This window comes from Pseudochaenichthys georgianus, unplaced genomic scaffold (assembly GCF_902827115.2).
Source record: "Pseudochaenichthys georgianus unplaced genomic scaffold, fPseGeo1.2 scaffold_678_arrow_ctg1, whole genome shotgun sequence".
NCBI classification, from domain to species: domain Eukaryota; kingdom Metazoa; phylum Chordata; class Actinopteri; order Perciformes; family Channichthyidae; genus Pseudochaenichthys; species Pseudochaenichthys georgianus.
In genome coordinates, this window is record NW_027263232.1 from 14,522 (window position 1) to 32,500 (window position 17,979).

General features: G+C 44.9%; 20 non-coding genes across 20 annotated transcripts; 11 read left to right on the forward strand and 9 right to left on the reverse strand.

Moving 5' to 3' along the window:
- The first annotated feature begins 4,512 nt into the window (after nt 1–4,512).
- Nucleotides 4,513–4,601, forward strand: trnas-gcu (transfer RNA serine (anticodon GCU)). The gene has a single exon. It is a non-coding gene; the product is annotated as a tRNA-Ser (tRNA).
- A 534-nt stretch (nt 4,602–5,135) lies between these two features.
- trnas-gcu (transfer RNA serine (anticodon GCU)) lies at nt 5,136–5,217 on the forward strand. The gene has a single exon. It is a non-coding gene; the product is annotated as a tRNA-Ser (tRNA).
- Nucleotides 5,218–6,161: 944 nt separating this feature from the next.
- trnaa-agc (transfer RNA alanine (anticodon AGC)) lies at nt 6,162–6,234 on the reverse strand. Its single transcript has one exon. It is a non-coding gene; the product is annotated as a tRNA-Ala (tRNA).
- A 134-nt stretch (nt 6,235–6,368) lies between these two features.
- trnas-gcu (transfer RNA serine (anticodon GCU)) lies at nt 6,369–6,450 on the forward strand. Its single transcript has one exon. It is a non-coding gene; the product is annotated as a tRNA-Ser (tRNA).
- Nucleotides 6,451–6,988: 538 nt separating this feature from the next.
- trnas-gcu (transfer RNA serine (anticodon GCU)) lies at nt 6,989–7,070 on the forward strand. Its single transcript has one exon. It is a non-coding gene; the product is annotated as a tRNA-Ser (tRNA).
- A 531-nt stretch (nt 7,071–7,601) lies between these two features.
- Nucleotides 7,602–7,689, forward strand: trnas-gcu (transfer RNA serine (anticodon GCU)). Its single transcript has one exon. It is a non-coding gene; the product is annotated as a tRNA-Ser (tRNA).
- A 534-nt stretch (nt 7,690–8,223) lies between these two features.
- trnas-gcu (transfer RNA serine (anticodon GCU)) lies at nt 8,224–8,306 on the forward strand. The gene has a single exon. It is a non-coding gene; the product is annotated as a tRNA-Ser (tRNA).
- A 2,177-nt stretch (nt 8,307–10,483) lies between these two features.
- trnaa-agc (transfer RNA alanine (anticodon AGC)) lies at nt 10,484–10,556 on the reverse strand. Its single transcript has one exon. It is a non-coding gene; the product is annotated as a tRNA-Ala (tRNA).
- Nucleotides 10,557–10,581: 25 nt separating this feature from the next.
- On the forward strand, nt 10,582–10,654 carry trnaa-agc (transfer RNA alanine (anticodon AGC)). The gene has a single exon. It is a non-coding gene; the product is annotated as a tRNA-Ala (tRNA).
- A 332-nt stretch (nt 10,655–10,986) lies between these two features.
- trnas-gcu (transfer RNA serine (anticodon GCU)) lies at nt 10,987–11,068 on the reverse strand. The gene has a single exon. It is a non-coding gene; the product is annotated as a tRNA-Ser (tRNA).
- Nucleotides 11,069–11,203: 135 nt separating this feature from the next.
- trnaa-agc (transfer RNA alanine (anticodon AGC)) lies at nt 11,204–11,276 on the forward strand. The gene has a single exon. It is a non-coding gene; the product is annotated as a tRNA-Ala (tRNA).
- Nucleotides 11,277–11,609: 333 nt separating this feature from the next.
- Nucleotides 11,610–11,691, reverse strand: trnas-gcu (transfer RNA serine (anticodon GCU)). The gene has a single exon. It is a non-coding gene; the product is annotated as a tRNA-Ser (tRNA).
- A 135-nt stretch (nt 11,692–11,826) lies between these two features.
- Nucleotides 11,827–11,899, forward strand: trnaa-agc (transfer RNA alanine (anticodon AGC)). The gene has a single exon. It is a non-coding gene; the product is annotated as a tRNA-Ala (tRNA).
- A 336-nt stretch (nt 11,900–12,235) lies between these two features.
- On the reverse strand, nt 12,236–12,317 carry trnas-gcu (transfer RNA serine (anticodon GCU)). The gene has a single exon. It is a non-coding gene; the product is annotated as a tRNA-Ser (tRNA).
- A 751-nt stretch (nt 12,318–13,068) lies between these two features.
- Nucleotides 13,069–13,141, forward strand: trnaa-cgc (transfer RNA alanine (anticodon CGC)). The gene has a single exon. It is a non-coding gene; the product is annotated as a tRNA-Ala (tRNA).
- A 335-nt stretch (nt 13,142–13,476) lies between these two features.
- trnas-gcu (transfer RNA serine (anticodon GCU)) lies at nt 13,477–13,558 on the reverse strand. Its single transcript has one exon. It is a non-coding gene; the product is annotated as a tRNA-Ser (tRNA).
- A 135-nt stretch (nt 13,559–13,693) lies between these two features.
- trnaa-agc (transfer RNA alanine (anticodon AGC)) lies at nt 13,694–13,766 on the forward strand. The gene has a single exon. It is a non-coding gene; the product is annotated as a tRNA-Ala (tRNA).
- Nucleotides 13,767–14,098: 332 nt separating this feature from the next.
- Nucleotides 14,099–14,180, reverse strand: trnas-gcu (transfer RNA serine (anticodon GCU)). The gene has a single exon. It is a non-coding gene; the product is annotated as a tRNA-Ser (tRNA).
- Nucleotides 14,181–14,718: 538 nt separating this feature from the next.
- Nucleotides 14,719–14,802, reverse strand: trnas-gcu (transfer RNA serine (anticodon GCU)). The gene has a single exon. It is a non-coding gene; the product is annotated as a tRNA-Ser (tRNA).
- Nucleotides 14,803–15,335: 533 nt separating this feature from the next.
- Nucleotides 15,336–15,417, reverse strand: trnar-ccu (transfer RNA arginine (anticodon CCU)). The gene has a single exon. It is a non-coding gene; the product is annotated as a tRNA-Arg (tRNA).
- Nucleotides 15,418–17,979: the final 2,562 nt, after the last annotated feature.

The window sequence follows — 17,979 nt, forward strand, 5'->3', positions numbered from 1 at the left end:
TGTGTCCTAACCACTGGTGAGGGAGCTGGTCTAGAGGACTTGTGCCAAGGCATCGTCAAGCGCTACCAAGACGCTGGGGAGCCAGAGCCAGAAGTCATATATGTTGACCGAGATTGCTGCAACGACACAGGTATTACGCAGTTTCACTGTTTGTGCATCATTGTGTTATTTATTGCACGCACAAAATTAAAACCTTTACAAACGTGTAAACATAAGACTCTTCTTGTTTCGAATAAGGTACTTCATTCTATATGAATACCACCAGTCTAAAATTGTACATCTTTTACTTCTTTCCCCACTTCCCTTGCCTCAAATCTAAGGGAGAGACATAAGGAGAGAGGATTCAGTGCAAAAGGCATTTAAAAAAAGAGACATCCTTTTAAACCATTTAAAATTATATTTGATGCAGCATCATATGTGTATTTTATTTATGTATATTGTTTACTTTGTATTCAAACTGCAACGTGGCATAAGGTGACAATTACATATTACCAACATTTGTATTATTATTATTATTATTTTACACAGTACACACACATTCATATATTAAGGTGTGTGTCCTTGATGACACGAGGAGGCACAAATAAGAAGGGTCTTTCCATGACGACATTCCCACTTCTTCTAACCATCACTTGCCATTCCCTGCCTTTGCACCAGATGCTCTCCTGCTGTACACCTGACATTCTGCTCATTCAACTACTTACCTGGTCTTCCCTCATCATTCATGTTTACATTTGTGTTTTAATTACATGCTTACATTCACACCTTGTTTTTTTATTTGCACAGGTTTAACCCCGGTTCAAGTTTGGTTTCGACCTTGGAAAACACAGGTTAAATTGGATATTGTCCATTACATGAGGCGATTCACCACTGGCCTGACTACAGAACACCATCCCCTGTACGGCACTTTCTGTTCCAAAATGTCGAGCTGCATTTTTGAGTGGGACAAGGATGACATCAGCCATCTGAAAGATGCAAAGACTTCTGAGCTCAAGAAACTACATGCTGGACAGACTCCTTCAGAAGCGCAAGTTCTGGCCAACATCAGCTCCAGCGAACTGGCCAAACACTGCAGGAGGAGAACTCGTGGGATAGAGGAAAGCCGTGCCCTCATCCAAGATTTGCTCAACTCAACGTGGGAGCTCACTGACACATCAGGTTTGCGGCTTATCAATCCTGAGAACATGGCACGTGTGTGGGAGGTTTGCCATGCATTCAGGATCCCCCTGGTGTGGAACTGTACACCAAAGTGGGATCAGGTCTACAAAAGGGCAGTAAGGTTCTGGATGTCCTAAGATGTGGCAGAGGTTCCTCTTCTGTGGAGAGCTTCCATCGGCATCAGAACACTTTCATCCCGGGTACAAATAATATATATTTTGAATTGTCATAAAACCAGTATGATAGATTGCACACATGGGGAAAAGTGTATCATCGCTTCATAAATCCTAATTATATTTAAAATGTTTTGCTTTTTCTAAGGCTGGAGATCTAATGCGATGCACACACAAATGTACATGCTTGAAGGGAGTTCCAGATGGAACATGAATCGAGCCCATGCAGCTGTACATGTGAGCGGTGCTTCACAAACCAGGATCTACAATGTCCGACTGAAGACTCATTGAAATGCCCTCAGCCAGCGAGTTCTTGGTTGTGCGCTACTACCAGAATTCATCCCCCCTGGGAAACCCACTGGTAAGCCACTTCAGGACGCCCCATGTTCACGGCAACTAGGCCTTTCTGTTCTTGTTCTTGCTAGTAGCAACTTGTCTATTTCTCCAAATTTAAACATTTCCTTTTTCATAACTTATGTTATGGCAGGTGAGCGAATAGCTGTGGAGTATTTGCTGGCTCAGTCTGACAGAGGAGATCTGCTGGGTCCACAACAGGACAGGGAACTTGGCACCATTGTTCCAGACCGCCAGGTTGAAGAAGTTCAGGAGGAGGAGGAGGAGTGCCTTGACATCACAAGTAGTGATGCAGTGGAGATCCTCAGTCAGCGCCCCGCGGTGCATCACCTCACACATCATCTCAGGTAATCTGATTATTGTTTTATTGCCCTGGCATATGAACATACATGCTTTGAATGATGTTTTTATCGCATAGGCTATATTTGTCTTTTTGTGTTGTACAGTCGTTGGCACTATCCCCCCAAAGAGATGCAGCTGAGAGCCCACCTGAAGAGCCCCGGCCTGAATCCGCTATTTCTCTTCCTGCTGACTCACCCGACGCGTCCACTTACACAACCTCTCAGGTAATCTGTCCTATTGTAAAATCACATTGTTTTTAAATTCTTCTGATTAATTATTGCTCCGCACATGCTATGAATAACTTGTTTCATTAAGTCTCAAATAGTCAATTACTGTTGTGTGCTTATAGCACGATGATGTCTCACAGTCCTGCCAGATGTGTACTTCTGACAAAAACGTCTCTGCGCCCAGGACATCGACTCAGGTCATGTGACCATTTATTAATCATTTATCAATGGTTGTTCATTTTTCAGAATACCCGCTGTGATTCTCGAGGTGTTCAGGGATGGGAGGCTGTGGATGACTTGGCCAAGTATCTTGTTCTACTTAATAGAACAATAACTGCATTATCAGCAGGCGAGACGGATGACATAGTGAGGCTGTATTCAAAGCTACATCAAATGGATAAGCAACCCACAACCTATAGTCTGAAGTCCAAAAAAAGGACCTTGCCTGGACCATGGAGAGCTTCCAGGAAGTGGCTCTGCGCCAGGCCAACAAGCAGCTGAAAGGTGAACTGACTTATAGTGGATGCACACATTACATAACTTACATATATCTTAAGTAGTTAGTAGTAAGTAGTTGTTTTCTATGTCTAACCCTCACAGCATTTTAGACTCTTACTAATGGATTCAGACAAATGAACTGGTGTAGTCCATTTGTGAAGTGGGGTTGTACTGTATATCCGTATAATATTTATAAATTTCTTTTCCCTTCACAGACTATTCATGACCCATGGTCAGGCAGCTCTGAGACCTGATGCCAACCGCATATGTGAATGTGTTTCACTCAGGCTTTTGAAGGAGTTTGAGCTTGCAAGAAACCGCCCCAAAGACAGCAAGGGTAAAACCTTGCCTATTCCGCAGTCGATGGTGCAATCCTACGTCCACATTAAGCAACTGCTGGAAGACAGCCTCGTGGTACAGGAGAAGACCGACTTGGTTCTTGTCACTATAAACAACACCACTGTGTCTTGTTGGTAAGATATGTTGGCTCCATTCTCTTTAACAGCTGCACTTCAGATGGATTCACTTTGTATGACATTCTCAATATTTTGTATGTCTTTCTAGGTTACAAGAACCGCTCGGGACTCATTGCTGCAAGGAGTGCAGCTTCCGGAAAAGGCAACGGCAGCTGAGGATTCCTTGCCATTACCGAGGGAGCTCCCTACTGAACCAGTGCAGCACGGACATGTTATCCTAGAAATCCAGGAGCCTGACAATAGGGAGGGTGAGGCATTGATACGCCAGCGCCGCAGTGCCAGAGCTGACTCAGGTTCTTCTGCTCCATCCACGCACACGCAGGGTCACCTTCCACAAGCCCCATCTCCTGCATTTTGGCAGTACCCCGTGCCTCCAGCACCAACTCCTGCCTCATGGCAGTACCCCGTGCCTCCAGCACCATCCCCTGCCTCATGGCAGTTCCCCGTGCCTCCAGCACCATCTCCTGCCTCATGGCAGTTCCCCGTGCCTGCAGGCCTGGGTCACCTTCCACCTGCTCCGTCTACTGCTTCATCGTCACACACACAGGGTTACCTTCCACCTGCTCCATCTTCACACACACAGGGTCACCTTCCACCTGCTCCGTCTACTGCTTCATCTTCACAAGCCCCTATTCCTCAGCATTCCTCAGTCGACAAATTCTCTGTCGACTTCAATAGGCGCAGGAAATGGCGGCATGAAAAGACAGCAAAAGAGGACCAGCTGCTTGCGGCAAGAGGGGAGCCACCGAAGAAGCGACTAATAAAAGAGGACTACCACTACCAATGCAAAAGCTGTGGTCAGTCAAAAAGAAAGAGCACTGGCCATACCCAGCTTAAGGGTAAATGGTACTGTCCAGCATCTGGACAGACCATAGCAGAGTGGAAAGGCTCTCCCCTTTTATCTGTGTGTTCATAATAATGTTGTATATAATGTATCCCTTTTATCTGTGTGTTCATAATAATGTTGTATATAATGTATCCCTTTTATCTGTGTGTTCATAATAATGTTGTATATAATGTATCCCTTTTATCTGTGTGTTCATAATAATGTTGTATAAGATGTTTATCGTTATCATGGCATTCCAGAAATAATAAAAACAATATGGGAAAGCATACGTTTACTTGTGTTTTTCTATGCTAAACGTTTCAACATTTTGTAAATCGATGAAAATGAAATGGGTTTATTGGCCTTAGAGTACTATAAAGTCTACTTTTTTCTTTCTTTCTTCCCCCTCCCTTTCCCCCCTCCTTTTCCTCTTCTTTCCCCCACCTAGCAGTCCCTTTTGCCCCATTTTTGGCCGAGTGGTTAAGGCGATGGACTGCTAATCCATTGTGCTCTGCACGCGTGGGTTCGAATCCCATCCTCGTCGCAGTAAGGTTTAGTTTAGTCAATGAAGCTGCTGCAATATGGCAAAAAGCCAGCGATTTCGGCTTCAGCACACCAGGTAAACTGAACAAAAGACACTTGAGGAAAAACCAGGCGGAATGCTCTCCTTGTTTCGACAAGTCTGTTGTGGGCTACCTGTCCTTCCATAATGCCACGTTCCCAATTACCATATTGTTGGCTTGTAAGTGAGGAAATCGTTGTTAGACTTTGTGGTCTCGCTATCAGGATGGCTGGAAAAGTTGAACATCCAGAAAATATCTTAAATCTTACAGTTTTTACCTTCTATTTCCTGAACTGAAATACTAAAGTTTTGTGGAGAATGCGGGCATCGATCCCGCTACCTCTCACATGCGAAGCAAGCACTCTACCATTTGAGCTAATTCCCCTATACAACAATACTCTTGTAGTACTTCTAAGTTGTTTTCTCCAACTCTCCTCCATGCCATTCCTTTCGAGGGCCTCCATAAACACTCTGAATCTTGACCTGGCTCTTACGTTTACTGGAAAACTGGTGAAACAGGACGAGGTGGCCGAGTGGTTAAGGCGATGGACTGCTAATCCATTGTGCTCTGCACGCGTGGGTTGGAATCCCATCCTCGTCGTACTAAGGTTTAGTTCAATGAAGCTGCTGCAATATGGCAAAAAGCCAGCGATTTCGGCTTCAGCACACCAGGTAAACTGAACAAAAGACAGTTGAGGAAAAACCAGGCGGGATGCTCTCCTTGTTTCGACAAGTCAGTTGTGGGCTACCTGTCCTTCCATAATGCCACGTTCCCAATTACCATATTGTTGGCTTGTAAGTGAGGAAATCGTTGTTAGACTTTGTGGTTTCGCTATCAGGATGGCTGGAAAAGTTGAACATCCAGAAAATATCTTAAATCTTACAGTTTTTACCTTCTATTTCCTGAACTGAAATACTAAAGTTTTGTGGAGAATGCGGGCATCGATCACGCTACCTCTCGCATGCTAAGCGAGCACTCTACCATTTGAGCTAATTCCCCTATACAACAATACTCTTGTAGTACTTCTAAGTTGTTTTCTCCAACTCTCCTCCATGCCATTCCTTTTGAGGGCCTCCATAAACACTCTGAATCTTGACCTGGCTCTTACATTTACTGGAAAACTAGTGAAAACAGTGGCCGAGTGGTTAAGGCGATGGACTGTTAATCCATTGTGCTCTGCACGCGTGGGTTTGAATCCCATCCTCGTCGTAGTAATGTTTAGTTCAAGAACCTGCTGCAATATGGCAAAAAGCCAACGATTTCGGCTTCAGCACACCAGGTAAACTGAACAAAAGACAGTTGAGGCCACCGAAAAACCAGGCGAAATGCTCCCCTTGTTTTGACAAGTCAGTTGTGGGCTACCTGTCCTTCCATAATTCAATGTTCCCAATTACCATATTGTTGGCTTGTAAGTTAGGAAATCTTTGTTAGACTTTGTGGTCTCGCTATCAGGTTGGCAGGAACAGTTGAACATCCAGAAAATATCTTAAATCTTACAGTTTTTACCTGAAATAGATTTTCTGAACTGAAATACTAAAGTTTTGTGGAGAATGCGGGCATCGATCCCGCTACCTCTCGCATGCTAAGCGAGCGCTCTACCATTTGAGCTAATTCCCCTATACAACAATACTCTTGTAGTACTTCTAAGTTGTTTTCTCCAACTCTCCTCCATGCCATTCCTTTCGAGGGCCTACATAAACACTCTGAATCTTGACCTGGCTCTTATGTTTACTGGAAAACTGGTGAAACAGGAGGAGGTGGCCGAGTGGTTAAGGCGATGGACTGCTAATCCATTGTGCTATGCACGCGTGGGTTGGAATCCCATCCTCGTCGTACTAAGGTTTAGTTTGGTCAATGAAGCTGCTGCAATATGGCAAAAAGCCAGCGATTTCGGCTTCAGCACACCAGGTAAACTGAACAAAAGACAGTTGAGGAAAAACCAGGCGGAATGCTCTCCTTGTTTCGACAAGTCAGTTGTGGGCTACCTGTCCTTCCATAATGCCACGTTCCCAATTACCATATTGTTGGCTTGGAAGTGAGGAAATCATTGTCAGACTTTGTGGTCTCGCTATCAGGATGGCTGGAAAAGTTGAACATCCAGAAAATATCTTAAATCTTAAAGTTTTTACCTTCTATTTCCTGAACTGAAATACTAAAGTTTTGTGGAGAATGCGGGCATCGATCCCGCTACCTCTCGCATGCTAAGCGAGCACTCTACCATTTGAGCTAGTTCCCCTATACAACAATACTCTTGTAGTACTTCTAAGTTGTTTTCTCCAACTCTCCTCCATGCCATTCCTTTCGAGGGCCGATATAAACACTCTGAATCTTGACCTGGCTCTTACGTTTACTGGAAAACTGGTGAAAACAGGACGAGGTGGCCGAGTGGTTAAGGCGATGGACTGCTAATCCATTGTGCTCTGCACGCGTGGGTTCGAATCCCATCCTTGTCGTAGTAATGTTTAGTTCAAGAACCTGCTGCAATATGGCAAAAAGCCAACGATTTTGGCTTCAGCACACCAGGTAAACTGAACAAAAGACAGTTGAGGCCACCGAAAAACCAAGCGGAATGCTCCCCTTGTTTTGACAAGTCAGTTGTGGGCTACCTGTCCTTCCATAATTCAATGTTCCCAATTACCATATTGTTGGCTTGTAAGTTAGGAAATTGTTGTTAGACTTTGTGGTCTCGCTATCAGGTTGGCAGGAACAGTTGAACATCCAGAAAATATCTTAAATCTTACAGTTTTTACCTGAAATAGATTTCCTGAACTGAAATACTAAAGTTTTGTGGAGAATGCGGGCATCGATACCGCTACCTCTCGCATGCTAAGCGAGCGCTCTACCATTTGAGCTAATTCCCCTATACAACAATACTCTTGTAGTACTTCTAAGTTGTTTTCTCCAACTCTCCTCCATGCCATTCCTTTCGTGGGCCTACATAAACACTCTGAATCTTGACCTGGCTCTTACGTTTACTGGAAAACTGGTGAAAACAGTGGCCGAGGGGTTAAGGCGATGGACTGCTAATCCATTGTGCTCTGCACGCGTGGGTTCAAATCCCATCCTCGTCATAGTAAGGTTTAGTTCAATGAAGCTGATGCAATATGGCAAAAAGCCTGTGATTTCGGCTTCAGCACACCAGGTAAACTGAACAAAAGACAGTTGAGGCCACCGAAAAACCAGGCGGAATGCTCCCCTTGTTTTGACAAGTCAGTTGTGGGCTACCTGTCCTTCCATAATTCCATGTTCCCAATTACCATATTGTTGGCTTGTAAGTTAGGAAATCGTTGTTAGACTTTGTGGTCTCGCTATCAGGTTGGCAGGAAAAGTTGAACATCCAGAAAATATCTTAAATCTTACAGTTTTTACCCTATATTTCTTGAACTGAAATACTAAAGTTTTGTGGAGAATGCGGGCATCGATCCCTCTACCTCTCGCATGCAAAGCGAGCGCTCTACCATTTGAGCTAATTCCCCTATACAACAATGCTCTTGTAGTACTTCTAAGTTGTTTTCTCCAACTCTCCTCCATGCCATTCCTTTCGTGGGCCTACATAAACACTCTGAATCTTGACCTGGCTCTTGCGTTTACTGGAAAACTGGTGAAAACAGTGGCCGAGTGGTTAAGGCGATGGACTGCTAATCCATTGTGCTCTGCACGCGTGGGTTCGAATCCCATCCTCGTCGTTATAATGTTTAGTTCAAGAACCTGCTGCAATATGGCAAAAAGCCAACGATTTCGACTTCAGCACACCAGGTAAACTGAACAAAAGACAGTTGAGGCCACCGAAAAACGAGGCGGAATGCTCCCCTTGTTTTGACAAGTCAGTTGTGGGCTACCTGTCCTTCCATAATTCAATGTTCCCAATTACCATATTGTTGGCTTGTAAGTTAGGAAATCGTTGTTAGACTTTGTGGTCTCGCTATCAGGTTGGCAGGAACGGTTGAACATCCAGAAAATATCTTAAATCTTACAGTTTTTACCTGAAATAGATTTCCTGAACTGAAATACTAAAGTTTTGTGGAGAATGCGGGCATCGATCCCGCTACCTTTCGCATGCGAAGCGAGCGCTCTAACATTTGAGCTAATTCCCCTATACAACAATACTCTTGTAGTACTTCTAAGTTGTTTTCTCCAACTCTCCTCCATGCCATTCCTTTCGTGGGCCTACATAAACACTCTGAATCTTGACCTGGCTCTTACGTTTACTGGAAAACTGGTGAAAACAGTGGCGGAGTGGTTAAGGCGATGGACTGCTAATCCATTGTGCTCTGCACGCGTGGGTTTGAATCCCATCCTCGTCATAGTAAGGTTTAGTTCAATGAAGCTGATGCAATATGGCAAAAAGCCTGTGATTTCGGCTTCAGCACACCAGGTTAACTGAACAGAAGACAGTTGAGGCCACAGAAAAACCAGGAGGAATGCTCCCCTTGTTTTGACAAGTCAGTTGTGGGCTACCTGTCCTTCCATAATTCCATGTTCCCAATTACCATATTGTTGGCTTGTAAGTGAGGAAAACGTTGTTAGACTTTGTGGTCTCGCTATCAGGTTGGCAGGAACAGTTGAACATCCAGAAAATATTTTAAATCTTACAGTTTTTACCCTATATTTCCTGAACTGAAATACTAAAGTTTTGTGGAGAATGCGGGCATCGATCCCGCTACCTCTCGCATGCAAAGCAAGCGCTCTACCATTTGAGCTAATTCCCCTATACAACAATGCTCTTGTAGTACTTCTAAGTTGTTTTCTCCAACTCTCCTCCATGCCATTCCTTTCGAGGGCCGACATAAACACTCTGAATCTTGACCTGGCTCTTACGTTTACTGGAAAACTGGTGAAAACAGTGGCCGAGTGGTTAAGGCGATGGACTGCTAATCCATTGTGCTCTGCACGCGTGGGTTCGAATCCCATCCTCGGCGTAGTAAGGTTTAGTTCAATGAAGCTGATGCAATATGGCAAAAAGCCTGTGATTTCGGCTTCAGCACACCAGGTAAACTGAACAAAAGACATTTGAGGCCACCGAAAAACCAGGCGGAATGCTCCCCTTGTTTTGACAAGTCAGTTGTGGGCTACCTGTCCTTCCATAATTCCATGTTCCCAATTACCATATTGTTGGCATGTAAGTTAGGAAATCGTTGTTAGACTTTGTGGTCTCGCTATCAGGTTGGCAGGAAAAGTTGAACATCCAGAAAATATTTTAAATCTTACAGTTTTTACCCTATATTTCCTGAACTGAAATACTAAAGTTTTGTGGAGAATGCGGGCATCGATCCCGCTACCTCTCGCATGCAAAGCGAGCACTCTACCATTTGAGCTAATTCCCATATACAACAATGCTCTTGTAGTACTTCTAAGTTGTTTTCTCCAACTCTCCTCCATGCCATTCCTTTCGAGGGCCGACATAAACACTCTGAATCTTGACCTGGCTCTTACATTTACTGGAAAACTAGTGAAAACAGTGGCCGAGTGGTTAAGGCGATGGACTGTTAATCCATTGTGCTCTGCACGCGTGGGTTCGAATCCCATCCTCGTCGTAGTAAGGTTTAGTTCAATGAAGCTGATGCAATATGGCAAAAAGCCTGTGATTTCGGCTTCAGCACACCAGGTAAACTGAACAAAAGACAGTTGAGGCCACCGAAAAACCAGGCAGAATGCTCTCCTTGTTTCGACAAGTCTGTTGTGGGCTACCTTTCCTTCCATAACGCCACGTCCCAATTTTCCATATTGTTGGCTTGTATGTGAGGAAATCGTTGTTAGACTTTGTGGTCTCGCTATCAGGTTGGCTGGAAAAGTTGAACATCCAGAAAATATCATAAATCTTACAGTTTTTATCTTCTATTTCCTGAACTGAAATACTAAAGTTTTGTGGAGAATGCGGGCATCGATCCCGCTACCTCTCGCATGCTAAGCGAGCGCTCTACCATTTGAGCTAATTCCCCTATACAACAATGCTCTTGTTGTATAGGGGAATTAGCTCAAATGGTAGAGCGCTCGCTTAGCATGCGAGAGGTAGCGGGATCGATGCCCGCATTCTCCACAAAACTTTAGTATTTCAGTTCAGGAAATAAAAGGTAAAAACTGTAAGATTTAAGATATTTTCTGGATGTTCAACTTTTCCTGCCAACCTGATAGCAAGACCACAAAGTCTAACAACGATTTCCTAACTTACAAGCCAACAATATGGTAATTGGGAACATGGAATTATGGAAGGACAGGTAGCCCACAACTGACTTGTCAAAACAAGGGGAGCATTCCGCCTGGTTTTTCGGTGGCCTCAACTGTCTTTTGTTCAGTTTACCTGGTGTGCTGAAGCCGAAATCACAGGCTTTTTGCCATATTGCATCAGCTTCATTGAACTAAACCTTACTACGACGAGGATGGGATTCGAACCCACGCGTGCAGAGCACAATGGATTAGCAGTCCATCGCCTTAACCACTCGGCCACCTCGTCCTGTTTTCACCAGTTTTCCAGTAAACGTAAGAGCCAGGTCAAGATTCAGAGTGTTTATGTCGGCCCTCGAAAGGAATGGCATGGAGGAGAGTTGGAGAAAACAACTTAGAAGTACTACAAGAGCATTGTTGTATAGGGGAATTAGCTCAAATGGTAGAGCGCTCGCTTAGCATGCGAGAGGTAGCGGGATCGATGCCCGCATTCTCCACAAAACTTTAGTATTTCAGTTCAGGAAATAGAAGGTAAAAACTGTAAGATTTAAGATATTTTCTGGATGTTCAACTTTTCCTGCCAACCTGATAGCGAGACCACAAAGTCTAACAACGATTTCCTCACTTACAAGCCAACAATATGGTAATTGGGAACATGGAATTATGGAAGGACAGGTAGCCCACAACTGACTTGTCAAAACAAGGGGAGCATTCCGCCTGGTTTTTCGGTGGCCTCAACTGTCTTTTGTTCAGTTTACCTGGTGTGCTGAAGCCGAAATCACATGGCTTTTTGCCATATTGCATCAGCTTCATTGAACTAAACCTTACTACGACGAGGATGGGATTCGAACCCACGCGTGCAGAGCACAATGGATTAGCAGTCCATCGCCTTAACCACTCGGCCACCTCGTCCTGTTTTCACCAGTTTTCCAGTAAACGTAAGAGCCAGGTCAAGATTCAGAGTGTTTATGTAGGCCCTCGAAAGGAATGGCATGGAGGAGAGTTGGAGAAAACAACTTAGAAGTACTACAAGAGCATTGTTGTATAGGGGAATTAGCTCAAATGGTAGAGCGCTCGCTTAGCATGCGAGAGGTAGCGGGATCGATGCCCGCATTCTCCACAAAACTTTAGTATTTCAGTTCAGGAAATAGATTCAGGTAAAAACTGTAAGATTTAAGATATTTTCTGGATGTTCAACTTTTCCTGCCAACCTGATAGCGAGACCACAAAGTCTAACAACGATTTCCTAACTTACAAGCCAACAATATGGTAATTGGGAACATGGAATTATGGAAGGACAGGTAGCCCACAACTGACTTGTCAAAACAAGGGGAGCATTCCGCCTGGTTTTTCGGTGGCCTCAACTGTCTTTTGTTCAGTTTACCTGGTGTGCTGAAGCCGAAATCAGTTGGCTTTTTGCCATATTGCAGCAGGTTCATTGAACTAAACATTACTACGACGAGGATGGGATTCGAACCCACGCGTGCAGAGCACAATGGATTAGCAGTCCATCGCCTTAACCACTCGGCCACCTCATCCTGTTTTCACCAGTTTTCCAGTAAACGTAAGAGCCAGGTCAAGATTCAGAGTGTTTATGTAGGCCCTCGAAAGGAATGGCATGGAGGAGAGTTGGAGAAAAGCAACTTAGAAGTACTACAAGAGCATTGTTGTATAGGGGAATTAGCTCAAATGGTAGAGCGCTCGCTTAGCATGTGAGAGGTAGCGGGATCGATGCCCGCATTCTCCACAAAACTTTAGTATTTCAGTTCAGGAAATAGAAGGTAAAAACTGTAAGATTTAAGATATTTTCTGGATGTTCAACTTTTCCTGCCTACCTGATAGCGAGACCACAAAGTCTAACAATGTTTTCCTCACTTACAAGCCAACAATATGGTAATTGGGAACATGGAATTATGGAAGGACAGGTAGCCCACAACTGACTTGTCAAAACAAGGGGAGCATTCCTCCTGGTTTTTCGGTGGCCTCAACTGTCTTTTGTTCAGTTTACCTGGTGTGCTGAAGCCGAAATCACAGGCTTTTTGCCATATTGCATCAGCTTCATTGAACTAAACCTTACTATGACGAGGATGGGATTCAAACCCACGCGTGCAGAGCACAATGGATTAGCAGTCCATCGCCTTAACCACTCCGCCACTGTTTTCACCAGTTTTCCAGTAAACGTAAGAGCCAGGTCAAGATTCAGAGTGTTTATGTAGGCCCACGAAAGGAATGGCATGGAGGAGAGTTGGAGAAAACAACTTAGAAGTACTACAAGAGTATTGTTGTATAGGGGAATTAGCTCAAATGGTAGAGCGCTCGCTTCGCATGCGAGAGGTAGCGGGATCGATGCCCGCATTCTCCACAAAACTTTAGTATTTCAGTTCAGGAAATCTATTTCAGGTAAAAACTGTAAGATTTAAGATATTTTCTGGATGTTCAACTGTTCCTGCCAACCTGATAGCGAGACCACAAAGTCTAACAACGATTTCCTAACTTACAAGCCAACAATATGGTAATTGGGAACATTGAATTATGGAAGGACAGGTAGCCCACAACTGACTTGTCAAAACAAGGGGAGCATTCCGCCTGGTTTTTCGGTGGCCTCAACTGTCTTTTGTTCAGTTTACCTGGTGTGCTGAAGCCGAAATCGTTGGCTTTTTGCCATATTGCAGCAGGTTCTTGAACTAAACATTACTACGACGAGGATGGGATTCGAACGCACGCGTGCAGAGCACAATGGATTAGCAGTCCATCGGCTTAACCACTCGGCCACCTCATCCTGTTTACACCAGTTTTCCAGTAAACGTAAGAGCCAGGTCAAGATTCAGAGTGTTTATGTAGGCCCTCGAAAGGAATGGCATGGGGGAGAGTTGGAGAAAGCAACTTAGAAGTACTACAAGAGCATTGATGTATAGGGGAATTAGCTCAAATGGTAGAGCGCTCGCTTAGCATGCGAGAGGTAGCGGGATCGATGCCCGCATTCTCCACAAAACCTTAGTATTTCAGTTCCGGAAATAGAAGGTAAAAACTGTAAGATTTAAGATATTTTCTGGATGTTCAACTTTTCCAGCCAACCTGAAAGCGAGACCACAAAGTCTAACAATGATTTCCTCACTTACAAGCCAACAATATGGTAATTGGGAACGTGGCATTATGGAAGGACAGGTAGCCCACAACTGACTTGTCGAAACATGGAGAGCCTTCCGCCTGGTTTTTCGGTGGCCTCAACTGTCTTTTGTTCAGTTTACCTGATGTGCTGAAGCCGAAATCGCTGGCTTTTTGCCAGATTGCAGCAGCTTCATTGAACTAAACATTACTACGACAAGGATGGGATTCGAACCCACGCGTGCAGAGCACAATGGATTAGCAGTCCATCGCCTTAACCACTCGGCCACCTCCTCCTGTTTTCACCAGTTTTCCAGTAAACGTAAGAGCCAGGTCATGATTCAGAGTGTTTATGTAGACCCTCAAAAGGAATGGCATGGAGGAGAGTTGGAGAAAACAACTTAGAAGTACTACAAGAGCATTGTTGTATAGGGGAATTAGCTCAAATGGTAGAGCGTTCGCTTAGCATGCGAGAGGTAGCGGGAGCGATGCCCACATTCTCCACAAAACTTTAGTATTTCAGTTCAGGATATATAAGGTAAAAATTGTAAGATTTATGATATTTTCTGGATGTTCAACTTTTCCAGCCAACCTGATGGCGAGACCACAAAGTCTAACAACGATTTCCTCACTTACAAGCCGACAATATGGAAATTTGGGACGTGGCATTATGGAAGGACAGGTAGCCCACAACAGACTTGTCGAAACAAGGAGAGCATTCCGCCTGGTTTTTCGGTGGCCTCAACTGTCTTTTGTTCAGTTTACATGTTGTACTGAAGCCGAAATCACAGGCTTTTTGCCATATTGCATCAGCTTCATTGAACTAAACCTTACTACAACGAGGATGGGATTCGAACCCACGCCTGCAGAGCACAATGGATTAGCAGTCCATCGCCTTAACCACTCGGCCACTGTTTTCACCAGTTTTCCAGTAAACGTAAGAGCCAGGTCATGATTCAGAGTGTTTATGTAGGCCCTCAAAAGGAATGGCATGGAGGAGAGTTGGAGAAAACAACTTAGAAGTACTACAAGAGCATTGTTGTATAGGGGAATTAGCTCAAATGGTAGAGCGTTCACTTAGCATGCGAGAGGTAGCGGGATCGATGCCCACATTCTCCACAAAACTTTAGTATTTCAGTTCAGGATATATAAGGTAAAAATTGTAAGATTTATGATATTTTCTGGATGTTCAACTTTTCCAGCCAACCTGATAGCGAGACCACAAAGTCTAACAACGATTTCCTCACTTACAAGCCGACAATATGGAAATTTGGGACATGGCATTATGGAAGGACAGGTAGCCCACAACAGACTTGTCGAAACAAGGAGAGCATTCCGCCTGGTTTTTCGGTGGCCTCAACTGTCTTTTGTTCAGTTTACCTGTTGTACTGAAGCCGAAATCACAGGCTTTTTGCCATATTGCATCAGCTTCATTGAACTAAACCTTAAGACGACTAGGATGGGATTCAAACCCACACGTGCAGAGCACAATGGATTAGGAGTCGATCGCCTTAACCACTCGGCCACCTCATCCTGTTTTCACCAACCTGATAAGTATAAATGTTTTCTTCAGGCACAGTGGGTAGACAGGTATGTTCGGATCAATATTATTTCATACATACGTTTAACATTTGATGAAATAACAGCTCTGCATTCATTTAGCTCATACACATAATGATACTGTCATGACTGAATACACATGACTGCATGTATCAATTGATAATAATTGCTAAAAATAAATATAACGCATACAAATAAGTATATTTCTGTGCATACATGTGATTGTACAGTGATTGTTATGATTGTTTTAACATTTAAGGCTTTACTCTACTGTCTTTATTTCTTTTTTCAGGGATTGCTGTGCAGCTTTTCGGGTGTCAGAGTCGTGTGAAGGGGAGCATCTGGACTGGGATGCTTGGATGACATCTGATGCCATTGCTGCTCAAGCTACTTCCGGTGACGTGCTCAACACATGTGCATCACGGTCCAACTTCAATGCGAACATGCTCATCAAGCTCGACCTGTTCCATTGTTTGAGGCGGTTGATGCGTGAGTGTGTGTCCGAGCATCATCCCCTCTACAGCTCTTTGCTCAGTTCCTGTCTGCAGCCTTTTCTGTGGTGGATCAGGACGACCTGCAGAGGCTTAAAGATGCCTATGCCTTCTGTAGAATCCAGCCTGCCAACCCAACAAAGCTTCACACACGTGAGCACTGCAGGATCAGGATCCCACATCCCGAGGAGCTCGTCAAGAGAGTGGAGGGGGTCTTCCAGCCCTTCCACCTTGCAACAGACCCTAATGGGCGCCCTCTGTTCAAAGCCTCGATGCTGAAATGCTGGCGTATTCAGCGGATACACATCCTGCAAGGTTGCCTGAGCGATCCAGAGGTGGAAGGAGGGATCATGTACAGCATGGAGGAACGCTGCAGCTGAACCATGTGCCAGGTGAAGGAGCCAGAGTTCCTGTGTGGATCCCCATCAGAGGCACGTCCCAGCAGGAAGGCTATCACTTCCACCAGGCTCAGTGGGTCACTGGCACACGTGTTTCCACAGAGCTGTTTCAAGCTCAGGCGATGACGGGGGTGGCGCGGTGGAATTACCAGCGACTGGTAGACCTGAAACAGCCAGATGTCAAACTTCCAGCCGTCTTTGATCCAGCATTGATGGGCGAGATCAATGAAGTCTCTCAGCAGGTGTTTGGGCATGTAAAGTATCCTGCTTTTCATCTCCCTCACAGAGACACTGGAGAGAAGTTTGGCCTGGAATATGTGGAGCCCGATTGCCGCCCAGTTCCTCTAGACTGGGATAAGCACAGGAGCAAGGCAGACTTGACCCAGGCCCTGGAAACACCTCCTCAAAGCAGCAACCCCACTGCCCAGTCTGAGCTTCTCCAGCCACCCTCCATCCCCCAACCAAGCTGTTTCAGTTTCCTGCAAACCCTCCTTCAGTCAAACGAGAGGTGACTGCAGGAACAGCTCCGGAGCCTCACACAGAGCCAGGTACACTTTAGACGCCCAGACAAAGTAGTGAATAGTCCTTCAGCATCAGTGACTGGATTCCAATCATTTATTTCTATAAAGAACCTTTGTTTTCTTAGACATTAATGAATATCTCTCTTTCGTTGTTATAGAAACCACATGTCTGAAGTCTCTGCCTCTGCTGTCCTCGCCAACTGCGGCTCGCACTGGACCTGTGAAGACTGGTGGGAGGGTGTTTGTGTTGGACCACAAGCGCTGCCCTATGAGGCAGGCTGTTGACAACCTGCTCAACAAACACCATAGTCAGAAGGACATGCTCAAGCTTGTGGACAAGGACTATGCTGCTCTCGTGCTCGACTCCTGCACAGACCCAAACAGCATGCTTCACCCAACTACAAAACACCACATTTGTCAGTATGTGAAGCATCTCAGCAAGCTTCTGAACACCAGCTCCTCCATAAACATCAGCCCGGAGAAACTGCAAGAGAGGCAGGTCCTCTGGCACTCTCTCACAGAGGGTAGTGAGACCACAAGGGTGCCAGCTGTTACCATGCCAACCCCACACCTCCTGTTCAGACCCCAGCCACACCTCTGACACTAGAACATGTTGAGAATTTGGTCAGAAGCATTATGGCCAACCAGCAGCAGCAGCAGCAACAACAACAACAACAACAACAACAACAACAGAAGAAGAAACAGACAAAAAGGTGTCTTTCCTGCGGCCAACCAAAGGCCCGCCTTGAAAATGATGGCTCTTCCATCCACCAACTCTATATGCAGGGGACTGTCAGATACTTCTACTGCTCCACCAAAGTTTTTAAAACTTATGGTGCTGAAGGTCTGACAGACCCTAAAATGCCCTTTGTAGACTTTGCCGAGACAGCTTTCTTTCCACGGGAACTGGAAGCTATGAAGCAAAGGGTGGAGGCGAGAGTCCAGCTAAAGAGGAAGAACAGTGAGCCCGAGCACAAAGGCCGAAAATGCGGATTTTGCAGAAAGGAACTCAAGCAAACAGTCCTCACATTCACACAGGATTCCCAGGAGTAGCAGGGAAGTATGTGTACTGTCCTGCTAAAGTGTTATCAATATACAGGGAACAGGGCATGGAGAAGCAGATGA